The sequence below is a fragment of the Rhagoletis pomonella genome, unplaced genomic scaffold (assembly GCF_013731165.1).
Source record: "Rhagoletis pomonella isolate Grant_MI unplaced genomic scaffold, Rhpom_1.0 Rhpom_scaffold_00010, whole genome shotgun sequence".
Classification (NCBI taxonomy): Eukaryota; Metazoa; Arthropoda; class Insecta; order Diptera; family Tephritidae; genus Rhagoletis; species Rhagoletis pomonella.
Genome location: NW_023458564.1, coordinates 28494294 through 28504800, shown reverse-complemented (window position 1 = coordinate 28504800; position 10507 = coordinate 28494294).

Below are 10507 nucleotides of genomic sequence, written 5' to 3'. Positions count from 1 at the left end.
AAAAAAATCAACAAACTTTCGTAAAAATTTTGAGTTTTTTAATTATATTTCCTGGAAAGATTATGAGTTTGCAATTTTGCAGCCCATTGAATTCTAGTAGAATAAAGTACAAGTTTCAATAGCTAAAAATTAGCATTGATTTTACAGATTTTTTTTATATCAGACGTAGTTGATTTTAGTCTGTTCCTTTGAACTTCGGACTAAAACCTGTGGAACTGTCAAACTACAATTTTACTCTCTCAAGTGAGAGTAAAAGGAGAACAGTTACAGGTGCACGGGAACGCAAAAAGCACTATTTCATTTGAAAACGTCAGTCGGTTTGTTTACATGTCATTTGTACAACACTGATTTGGCGGAAATATCACTACCTAATTATTAAAATCTATGCATATTCAAATACTTTGTTTTTTACTTCCATTTTTACAAATATAAGGTTCTTTGCTTACACCGCTTTCTGTTTTTTCATGAATTTACAGGTAAAAAAAACTCTGGACTAAAACCTGTAACTTCTGACTAAGAACAGTTGCTCAGTTAATCTCTCAAAAGTGTTCCCACTTACAGGTTTTATGGACTTCCTGTAATTTCTGACTAAATCCTGTAAACCGGACTGCTATTGGAACAGACTTACTATTACTTTATGATGGTATTGGACTTAGTCAGAAAAGTCATCCTAAGAAAAATTTAAGATAACCAGTTTATTCTTAGAATATTGTCACTTTTAGCTCAAATCCCTAGATTATGTATAGTTAGAGTTCGAAGAAAAATTGGATGGGCAAAAACCTTTTGGTTAAACCTTATCCAGACGCAGCTTGTGTATAGCCATAATTTATAACAACTTAAAAATAAAAGGAAAATCATTGGAATGATACAAAAACTCTAAGAATAAATGTAAACACATGAAATGTGGCTTGTAGCAACAATCGTGCGATTAACACAACATATAGCCCAAAGTTCAAAATGTATTTCTTCTGTTTTCATACAATTTTAGTAAGTTTACGCCGGCAGCACATCATAACCACCCACCTCAAAGGCAATGCCTAAAAAGTGCTAAACGATTCTTCTTATTGTTAATTTATGTAGTTACATACATACATATGTATGTAGATACATATATACATACGAGTAGCATAAGCGTATGGGCATGCATCGTGCCTCTTTTTTCGCTGCGCCTATTTACTCATAAACACGTGGTTGTGTACACTTATTAACATATTTTTTTATGATTTTCTCTTTTTCAGCTTAAATGAGGCGATTTGTTGACATTACTCGTTAAAGCGTTAAACTGTGCCACGTCCTGCCGCGGGCGACAGCTAGTGGAAACACAAAATAAGCATTGAGCCGCAGCAACTGCCAATGAGTATGGCTTGTCGAATGTATGGATGTGAATTGTAAGCAACGAGAGCAGCTGATGAAAGCCATGGTTCACTGGCTCGATTGTTGCCACGCTGTCTGATTGACTTCTCCGGCAGCTAATGTCAGCACGCACTGCTCAACGATTGTTATTATTATTTTTAGTACATTTTTGTATACCAACATTTTTAGAAAAATATAAGTTGTACCTACTTAGATGCATCGGTTACCTACGAACACAATACAGTTAATCTTCTCAAGTATTTTTCTTCTTTTCGGTCACGTTCCAGTAATAGATAGATCACTTCAAAAGAGAGATATGTTGATTAGTTTGTATGGTAGCGTTTCTTAGTTGAGTTTCGGATCGACATGGTCACTCTGAACTTATCCGCGCGTGCGTTCTTCATCATCGATCAAAAACTGAACGGCTTGAAACTATTGTTTTGGGGACGTGCCTGTCTGCTTACAAAGCCTGAGTAATGTTTCAACTCGTGCCACGAAATCACAGAAAAGGGTGCATTATACGGGGTCGGTCCTCATACGGAAAATGAGACAGCAATCAAATGTGTAGGCATGAAATTTACATTATTAAAGTTATGCAAAACTGGGTAAGAACATCCAGAAGGCGTATGAAAATCGCCAACGTTCTTGATGCCGACGTTCAAGACAGGATTCGAAGTGCTGTTAGAGTGTATGTATAAGTTTTAAGGCAGACGTGGTCATTTTGATACAACTACGATAATGTACACATTTTCCCAATTAATATAAAGAAAGCTACTGCTGTATATGTCACCTTGCGCTAAAATAATACCGACAATACTCTGGGGAAGACTGCAGCCTATTATCAACCAGTCGTATTTTTTTTTATTATTACGTTGAGAGTACTCGCGCTGCAACCTAGAAGATCTATTGTACTAAAACCTAATTGTAATCATTCCAACCTTAGGCTATTTAAGAAATTAAGCTCTTTGGAGGGTGCGGTCAAATAGAATATGCTCTGCGGTTTCCTCCACCAGCCAACAAAACCTGCAGTCCGTATCTTGCAGTGTCCTGGTAGCCAGGTAGCCAGGAAGAGTTCTAAGACCCTTCCTGCTAAGTTCAAGGAGCCTTTCGGAGTTCCTCCTGGAAGGAGTTATTTATCTCTTTGATTGTCTCATTTCCTTTGACTTCCGCCAGTGGGCAGCAATCTGAAATTCTTCCCAGCTCGTCAGTAGTTCTGCAGTGTATCCTTTAGATATACCGCAAAAAGGCTCGGGCCTATGCAAGCGCATTTACAATACAGTTACCCCTATCATTGTCTCCAAAGCCTTCATATTCCGAAAACCACTACAGCGTTATGCTATTGTGGGCTCCCAGATGGTTCAGAAGAGTTTTACAGCTGTCCACAAGCCTTGATCCGTTTTAAATATTCTAAGGCGTTTAACGCTACCTGACTATCCGAAATAGTATTTATTCTGGCCCCGTGTGTCCTTCTGCGAAGACAGATTTCGCTTTCGAAGACTTCCGACTGGAATATGGTTGGATATGTACCCATTGGCATACTTTTATGAATTCTTGGTCCAAGTACACCTGTCCCAGTACTCCCGCGGTCCATCGTCGATCAGTCGGTATACCATGCTTGGGACCCTTTGTTAATCATAGTGATTATCATTTCACAGCAGTCGCTTTCGGAAATTCCGCACTTGTAAGTTTTTAGAAGGATAACTTCGGTAGTATGATGTCCGTGAGATTGAGAGCGGGATCATGCAGGATTGGTTTGAGAACCGGATCTTACTAATGCTTCTTTAGACCAGACAAATCTACTTTAGATAAGATTTTTACACTACACTATTATATCAATACCTGGCACAAGCTGCGCGTATTTTGCTCTTGATTTTGTATTCAAGATTGGAAAAAGGTAGGTAACAAAATTGGACATTTTTGAGTAAAAAGCATACAAAAATGACAATACATAGACCAATTTGAATGAAAAAAATAAAAGTTGCAACCCTGCTGCTGCTAGCTGTTTAATATGCCTTGGGTCAACCTTTCTTTTCTTCGAGGTCCATAAAGCTCTACTGGCGGTCAATGTGTTTAGACCGGTGATGGGCACCGCCTACCCCGCGGGCAAAAGCTCTCTCTGAGCATCACTGATCTAAACCAGTTTAGAGTCTAGTTCATTTATAAAAATGTGGCAACTATAACTGAGCGTGACGCAGTAATACCACAACAAAATGAGGTTATGTTGTGTGCGCAGCTACGATTTAGACCAACGATATCGGTATCAACTGCATACTCAAGCACTCCAGCACTATCGCTCTTGCGATGCATGGTACAGTGGCTACAGAAAACTACCTCTTGGCAAAACATAAAACTCCACACGTCACAGCTGGCTTGTATAACTTTGATGTTGTGGAGGATTTTGTACACATATAATCCAGCATTGATTCCACCAGTAACGGCTGGGTTCGGTTGAAATGCGGAATAAATTTTTTCCAAAAAGGCGCTGCTTTTGACTCGCTTTTGATGTCGGATGTCGGAAAATCAAAGCCATCACTTCCTTATCATAACCAATGCGACAACTTTTCGAACAACTACTTCTGTATAAACCTGCAGTTATATCGTGAACGCATCCATTATAAAAAATAGAACACCGTAAGATAATTCTACTTAGGCATGGAATGTTGTAGTTGTAGTAAAATTACTTTGGTAAACTGTTAAGTTGTAAGGCCATAAATCTGACGAGTTTTAAAAAGAAATTTACTTTAGTCTACTACTAATAATCTTGAAAAATTACCAAAGAGTTGTTTCGCTTTCGTCACCAGTCAGCAACATTAATAACAATCAAATCAATAAGAACCACATGTATGTATGTGCATGTAAAAAGAAAGCTACAACATGTAAGTACCAGCTTCCTTGGTGGCCAAACAATTTGCTTACGGTTAAGAGAACTGAGAAACAAAGTAAAACCAGTGTATGTAGGTACATTAGGGTGCCCCATAACATAAAGCGAATATTTGTTTTAATTTTAAAAGGGGTACAGTTTTTTTTTCATTTGGCCTAAATAATGTAAATAATAGGTTTTATTGCTGTAGGATGGCTATAACCCGGGCCGTCTTCAAACTCAACTTTACTTTTTTTGATTTTGACTTCGTGCTGCTTATACATAAAAAGTTTGACTTTTAATCTCAGTCTTAGTTTTTAACGGGAAGACTAAGGCTGACATCACCGCCATCCAAGAAATGTGATGGACGGGGCAAAGCAATATACACATGGGGTCTTGTGACGTCTACCACAACCACCATGCAGAGGAGCGCGAATTCGGTATTGGATTTGTAGTGGGAGAGCATTAATTGCCTAGTACTGTTGTTCACTCCAAATGGGCGAGCGTCACGCCATAATCCGCATAAAATCCCTGAAGTAAAAGAGTGGAAGGTATCCAAAGCTCTCTTCAATGAGTGCTAGGAGCTCACCTGAAGCACTGCCCCGACAGGCTATTAAAATCGTGAATGGCAATTTTAATGTCAGGGTGAGAAAGGAAGGAACCTTTGGCCACATCAATGAAAAAAAAAGATTTACACACACCATCTCCTTGTAAAAGCTCTTTTAAATCAATGTCAGAATTGAGCAGGTTGATAGTAAACGTGGTTTCCGATAGGGCGACTTGGGTTAGGTTAGGTTAGGAGGGCGTGTGTGGAATATTTTCACTCGGAGACAGAATTGTCCGTTGTGAGTTCCCTCTTACAGCGAGTGTCAGGGAGAAACCCGTACTTACAATCGAAAGAGGACCTGAAGTCATTATTCTACTAAGAAAATTACTATCCCTAATGAAGCCGAGGAGATCGAACGGTTCTACTACCGCTATCTCGCCCAGACTGTTGAAGAAGCGTCAACCAAACGGCTAGAGGCGATTCGTCTGTAGACCTGGACATCGACACAGAAAGTGGTCTATTGACGCTTCCTCATCCTGATCACGGCAGCCTGTGTGCTGTGATCTCGGTGGTAGTACGGAGCTATTCGCTTCTTCTATTGGCATCCCTGAGCCGCATCTGGCCATCTCATCAGCCGACTCATTCATTACCTTCAATATTGCTAAGTCCGGGGACCCAACATAGAGAAACGATGGTACGGCCAGCATGGTGCCACATTTCCATACAATTCTCCGATTTCACTATTTTTGATAGGGTGATTTTCCTTGGTAAAAAAAACCAATATGTTGGTGGAGAACTATAGAATTAATTCGTGACTAAAATTCTTGATTTCGGATTGATTTAAGTACAAAATGCTTAGTTTTTTCTGAGTGCAGAAACAATTTGTTACAAGAGCGCAAATTTATTACCATATGCCGAGAATATCGACATCATCGATCTCAACAAACGGAACGTCTGGTCTGCCTTTCCAATTTGGCTATGAAAGCGAGCCATTGGATGTGGAGGAGAACACATAGTTTCTCCTGTCATCAACCAAATACTGAGTGCACAATGGAGAAGTAAGTCCTCTCTCAACGTAAAAAACTCTACATAGAAGTCACTCATCATGCCCATGATGCTATGGGGCGGAGAAACATGAACAAGAGCAACATCTGAAGAGGAGTAGCACGAAATACCCTCCGTCGTCAGACAAACAGTTAGTGCATAAGCCGACCCATGTCACTGTTGACGGTTATAAGTAGGAAAAAGCAATTATAATGTCATCCTTAAAATCCAAAGGAGAATCAATTTTGCCAGTAAGTGCTACTTTGGGCTGAGTAGGCAATTGAGAAGTAAAGTCCTCTTTCATCGTACAAAGACTTACCGGGCTTTGCGCTTTGGCGAATACCGAAGCGATGTATGAGTTTACAACGGTATAGACATAGTGCGGCGAATTAAACAACTGCGGCTTCGCTGGCTTGATCATGCCGTACGAATGGACATAAACGCTACAGATCTAACAGTAAACAACGCGGGCCTCGGTGTTCCTAACAGAGCGTGCGGAAGGCCTCCTCTGCGATGGAAAGACAAGAAGAAGAAGACATATACATACATATCAACGAAGGATCGAGTGCGTTTTAACCCGTGACATTACTGGGACTTCCTGCACCACGGATTGTTGCCGCTAAGCGATCTAAGCATCTTCACGAAGTCCTGTTCATCCTCCCTTCACAGTGAGGTGGCCACCTCACAGACGACGGTCTGTGCATTGTACTTGGTAAGTGGCTTTAAGAAGGTGCGACTTGGTGAAGTCCATGCCCATACCGCAGGTTATTTGTTGGCGCTTAGTTTTTACGCAGAAGGCCTACCAGTTCGTTTTAATTTGTATGCTATTATTAGTAGTGGTAACTTATTTCTTTACATTTAATAGCTAAATTTAAGGTTGTATAGACTGGAAAATTATAATATTAATGGTAATGGCATTGGTAATAGTAATAATTGGATCCACAAACAGATATCCGAATGGTTCGGAAAGTGGCGGTTATTATTAACTGCCGTTACATCATATCTATTTAGAAAGGCCCCATTGTCCATGGTCCATGTGTGTTCAGATATATGTATGAACATAATTGCTGTGTTTCCTTAGGCAATGATCGGTATCCGGATAAAAAATTTGCACGCAAATGCAACAACAACGATATGATCCTGATAGATATCTGGTTCAATTTATGATCCGTTTTGTTTCACTGATAATCTACTGCACGGTTTGGTAGCACTGACAAATGAATGTATACACAAACAAACAGATCTTCTGCCATTTGTTTCTCTTAACTTGATTATATACATCGCCTTTATGTTAAATATTTATTGAAGTGAATACTATTTCGTTTGAACGCACTTAGTGAGTTCAATTTTATAATTTCATCTTCCTCATGCTAGTAGCATAAAATTAGTGTTGCCAACCCGAATAAGAATGATCCAGATCGTTTCCGTGAGAAATGTTCGTGATACTGAGCTGGATAAGCCAAGGAAACACAACTAACATGTTCATTAATCGTTCGACAAGCTTTTATATAATTTCAAACTTGCTAAGATTTATCAGCTTATTGTCGATGGCCCATATGGCAATTTCCACAGATTTGACAAATGACTTCAACTGGAAAAATAAGAAAACTTAATCACTCAGATTTCCACGTCAACCCAAATAAAATTTAAATAAATAATTCAAGGTCAAAAGTGGAAAATATTGCATGCAGGGGCTGAGTTAAAAGCACAACTCAAGCATTCTCAATATGTACATATATACAAACACACGATGTAAATATCTATGAGCAGTAACTGTGACTGCTGATTTTGGGAATGACTTAAAGGATTCGCCGCATTACTCCTTCGGCAGCTTAAGCAGTTGTCAAATGCTTGGCTGATGTCTTTGGTACATACACAGCTATCCGCACTGAAAAGACATTCACATATCACAACACTTTAATCAAATGTTTCGAAAATATATGCAAATGCATGCAGATCCGCTTTCGTTGCGCTACTTTTAACCATTTGCGTCCTTTTTTTGATTTTTTTTTTGATGAATTGTCAAAAATCAGAAGCCAGAAAAGAATAGTCACCGATTTCATTGTTGCGAAGACTTGCATTTCTTAGCGTCACAGACACACACATTGGAGAACAGAGTAAGAATAAGAATAAGGAAATCCAAATAATGCAAATAATAAATGCGTAAATCTTTTAAAAATGTGTACTTTGCCGTCTGAAAAGTTTGGCAGGTGCGACGACGATGGATGTTGATGTTTTTGATGGAATCGGTAGACAGGAGGCCATAATCCCAATTCTTTTTGACTAACAATTGTTGATGCGAAGACAATGACAATCAACGGTTACATATCATTATTTTGATAAATGATTCAAAAAAGGATTTCTCAGGAAAACATGAAATAATCGGGGAATCAAAATAAAGAGTTTGATGGAAGAATGTGAAGCAAGCACTTTTCGGTCGTTAAAGGTTTTTATTTATCGGAGAAGGGGTTTATAAATTTTTTGCTAACTTTTCATAATAACCCAGATCTGTGGACAACAATAACCCAACGTTCGATCGTTTTTTTCTTCGAGTAGCACCTCGATAATCGCGACTCTCGATAATAGCGAAACTGCGATTTTCGCGAACCACAACCATATTTTAATAATGCAAACTTTATAAACGCGGTCTTTGAAAATTTTTTAACTCAATAATCGGTGAGTTGTGCAACCATACAAGTCCAAAAGTTGACATTTTAAAGTAATATAGCCATTTTGTTTAAAATTTATATCTTCATCGAATGGGCTTAAAACCCGTACTAAATATTAAACCGTTGTCGTACCAGTGCTGATTGCACCCGTGAGAAATGAGGAATGTGAAGAAAAACCATACACGGCCCTGACTTTTTGACTGCGAAATTTTGCATATTTTTGGCGTGCAAAAGCTTAAACGCCTAAATTTTTTGTCACAGTGCAAGTCGAAAATTAACTCATTCGGTGATTGGAGATGCTTACATCGGCAGAAACGCAAGGTGGTGAGCAGTGTGCGCTACAGTTCCGCAGGTCCTGGGTTCAAGCCCAATTTCCGAACCATATCAAAAAAAAAAAATAAAAAAATGTTTTCTAATAGCGGTCGCCCCTCGGCTGGCAATGGCAAAAGTTCCGAGTGTATTTCTGCCATGAAAAACCGTCATAAAATTACGATCGCCGTTCGAAGCACTGGAGAAGAGAACTGTGCAGCCAGTGATCTGCAACTGCAAGGCTATGCGGACGACATAGTGATCATTACCAGGGGAAAGTTTGAGAGCACCCTCAGTAATTAGGGTAATTAGGCGGCTGACTGTCTCGCCAGAGAGGCGACAACCTCACTCCAGTCGGCCCAGAGCCCTTCCTAGGAGTAGGTTCAGTATATGGTGTAATTATCTTTGCAGGTTCTGTGACTTGACCAGCGAGACACAGCTACACATTCTCACCGAGTGTGAAGCAGTCTGCAGAAGACGCGGGAGGAGTCTAGGCTGGATGTTGACGCAGCTTGAGTACATCCACTCCCTACCCCCGAAGGCACTATCAAAGTTATGCGTTAACATACATAAAAAAGAGAAATATATAAAATATTCCGATGAACTAATAACCTTCTCCTTTTTGTAAAGTCGGTTAATAAATTTTAAGTAATTCCGTAATACCGACCACGGTCTCGCAAATAAGGATCGCGTGTTGTGTAATGCAATGTTCGATAGCCCAATAAAATACAACATATTCAGGGTATATTGGAGAGTTTCTGAGTTCCAATAAACGTTCGATACTTAGCAAAAAAATTTTGCTTTTGCTTCTTAAATTTGATGTTAATAAATATTTTAACTTTAAAGAGCTAAAAATAAACGTTTTAAGTCGGAATACTGTGAGTATTCCTACCCACCAAATTATGTAATCTATTATCTTTGTAAGTGTATGTTTATTGATTTGGAGCTAGGTTTCAGAATTTTTAAAGGATTTGCCGATTTTTTGGGTATTTTCCGATGGCCTTTATCAATTTTAACAGGACTATGATCCGAAACATTCTTCGAAACTGGTGCCTAATTGGTATAAATCGCAAGTTTTATAATCAAGGAGTAGCCAATTTAGATAAGGTCAAGCAAATGGTAAACTTTTCTATCGAAAGAAAATCTAGAACAATGCAGTTGTAGTTTTTTGCAAATCTTTTTTTATCCGCATGTTCCAATTAGTTGTTTCATGATCTTCTGATGAAAGAACATGGAAATGTGAAATCCGAAACTAGATACCAAAGGGCTTAAGTTTTTACTATATTTAGCTCTTGTTTTCGCAAATATATTTATTTTTTGTGGATGTTTAAAATAGACTTTCCTACGGTTCCGGTTTTGCTCTTCAGTATGTGTACGTGGTACGAAAACGATCGTCGAATTAGTTGTTAGGATGAACGATTTCGTCGACCGTAAAATGAACGTAGCGCAAAGTACTATTCCGAAGCTGAACCATAATTTTTACAATATTCAAGCTCCATTCTGGAGTTATGCTGAATTTACACTAGGCATTAGATCACAATGTTGGGCATTAAAAAATTTGCGTGCCACTACGTCCATAAAATAGTCATAATGTCTGTTCCGACATGGCATTTTAAAAATGGCATATGTACATTGTCGTTCCAATGCCTAGTGGAAATTCGGCATTAGCCTAGTCATGATGAAATGGCACAACAAGCTGAGCACAATTGATAATAGCGCTGCTAT